The 2,572-nt window shown below is 42.0% G+C and overlaps 1 pseudogene; it reads left to right on the forward strand.

The window, feature by feature from the left end:
• Window positions 1-924: 924 nt before the first annotated feature.
• Window positions 925-1,740, forward strand: LOC126013745 (ribosomal L1 domain-containing protein 1-like; annotated as a pseudogene).
• The last annotated feature ends 832 nt before the right edge of the window (window positions 1,741-2,572 follow it).

Below are 2,572 nucleotides of genomic sequence, written 5' to 3' on the forward strand. Positions count from 1 at the left end.
TAATTGCTCATGGCTTGAGGACCATATGGGATCGAAAGTTCCGTCCTGGGTCAGCCGCATGCAAGGCAAACTGTGCTATCGCTCTGGCCCCTCAAAGTATGTCTTTTAAGTATTTAGTCTTTCAAGTTCTAGTTCTTACTCATATTACAACATCCTGTTTCAGAATATAAGCCTAGAAACACTGAACACTCTTCTAGACAATATGTTCTATGTGCTTATAGATCTGCCGATGCTAGGTCGGACTTTCCATTAATTTCTTGATCTTTCATTTCTTGGAAGAACACTCAGGATACTTAGAACAACAGAATATTTAGCATCAGCATAAGATTTATTTTCTTCTCCTGATATTTTCTAAGGCTGACTCTTCTGCCTCGATTAGAAGAAATGTAGATGCTTATTTTTCTATCACATAACTTATCAGATTTTACTTCATAGGTTTTATATAATTTTCTCCATAGGACAACAGTCACATGTATTTTACACACCATTATTTCATCATAATGTAAACTGAAACATTAGAGAATAATAAACAGTAGAACACATCAGTAAATTAGAAAGATGAATAGATTTTTTTTATTATGTATCTTAGAATAATTCTTGAAGAAAATCAGAGACAATGAAACATGCAATGTTCCTGCTGGCATTAACCTTCTTTCTTTGATCTCTTTTCTGGTATGATATTATAAAATGTTTCAAAATAAAGTAAATTTATTTGTATCAAAATAATTTGCTAGCTTTTCTTATCAATATTTTATATAATAAAACTTTGAGATAATTGATTTTAAGAATATTCATTGATATATTTACATATGTGAAAGCCACTGGATTAGAACATTGGAATTAATATTTCTTTTCTTAAGAATTGACTAGGGCACGCACGTGTGGGAACAATGGACTCACCAGCTTCGCCCCCCGTCAGCCGAGGCACAGCAGGCCATGATGAACCAGCTGGACGAAGAGCAGATTACAAATGCCATGAAATCTTTGCTGGCTAATTAAAAAAAAATGGAAGAAGTCAAAGGCAAAGGGGGCACTTCTGAACGGCAATGACACTGTCTTTTTAATGGTGATACTGTGGAAGATCCTCAGCATATCTCTGAATGCCAGACTATCCTTGCCCCATGGTATTCGAACTGATTTAGCAGAAGTGTGTCTGTTCACCAAGGATGAACATGACTCAACTGCTGAGAAGACAGAAAATTTCTATAAGAACCTCTTGAGCAAGCAAGGAATTAAGACCGTTTTCACAGATCATCGTAATGCAGACACTGAAAATCGAGCACAAAGCCTTCAAGGCCAAGCGGTGTCTCCTGGCCAGCTTCGACTTCTTCCTGGCCCATGCCCGTATCCAGAGGCTGCTATCCACGCATCTGGGGAGGCACTTCTACAGCAGCAAGAAGTTCCCAGTCCCCATCAACCTCCTTTCCAAGAACCGGTTGCGGGAGATCAGTCAGAGTGAGGGAGGCACTGTCCTCAACATCTCCAAGAGTGGCTCCTGCAGCACCATTCGCATTGTGCTAAGTGGTGGAGAATATCCTGCCGATGCACTGGCACAGAGACTGCCAGAGAAGTAAGAGAACGTGAGGCTTCTGTACGTGAAGACAAAGAAGTCAGCCTCCTTGTCCATCTTTTCTTCCTTTGTCAGCATCCAGGATGACGCAGAGCTGCAGGCTCTGCAGCAGAAGAAAAATGAATCAAAACAAAAGAAAAAGAGAAATTTATAAAAAGACAGGAGAAGAAGCACCGAAGCAGCTGAAGTTGGCAACCAAGGTGGACTCAGGCCTCGTCCAGAAGAAAGAGGCCCCCAAAACCAGCACTGTGCTGACCACCCCAGGACCCCAGAATGCAGAGACCTCACCATAGAAGAAAAAGCCGAGCAAAGTCAAGCCCCAGCCTCACAGCGGGCAGGACGTGTCTAAATATGAAATCCCGATGCTGGAGCCCATAGGAGCTGCCCCTGGTGTGGCCAGTATCCAGGTGCAGAAGACTCCTGTCAGGAAGAAGAGGAAGGCGCCCCCCCACTTCAGGGACCCCAACAGCTCCCAAGCCCACCACCCCAGGTCAAGGCTCTGAGAAGAAGCCAAGAATGAAGGAGCCAGAGAAAGAGAAGAAACCTTCTATGGGGAAAAAAGACCCAAGAAAACAGACTCCCAAAAAGCAAGAAGCCAAGTTCTTTTCCAATGCTAAGGCTTCACCCAAAGCCCCCCAAACCTCCAAACGCCTGCCAAACAAATTGAAAGTGCCCCGTTCTAGCTGAACTCATTGTGTGTGCAATTGTGTATTTTTTTCTTTTTTAATATATTTTTTATTTAAACACCTTGATTACATACATGATTTTGTTCTTTGGATTTCAGTCGTGTAAAGAAAACCACCCATCACCAGTGCAACATTCTCATCACCAATGTCCCAAATCTCCCTGCTCCCCACCGAAACCCCATCTATAATCTAGACAGAATTTCTACTTCCTTCATACATTCTCATTATTACGATAGTTCAAAATGTAGTTATTTCGCTAATTAAACTCATCCCTGTTTGTGGTGAGCTTCATGAGGTGAGCTGTAACTTATAGCCC

The sequence above is a fragment of the Suncus etruscus genome, chromosome 7, assembly GCF_024139225.1.
Source record: "Suncus etruscus isolate mSunEtr1 chromosome 7, mSunEtr1.pri.cur, whole genome shotgun sequence".
NCBI lineage: Eukaryota > Metazoa > Chordata > Mammalia > Eulipotyphla > Soricidae > Suncus > Suncus etruscus.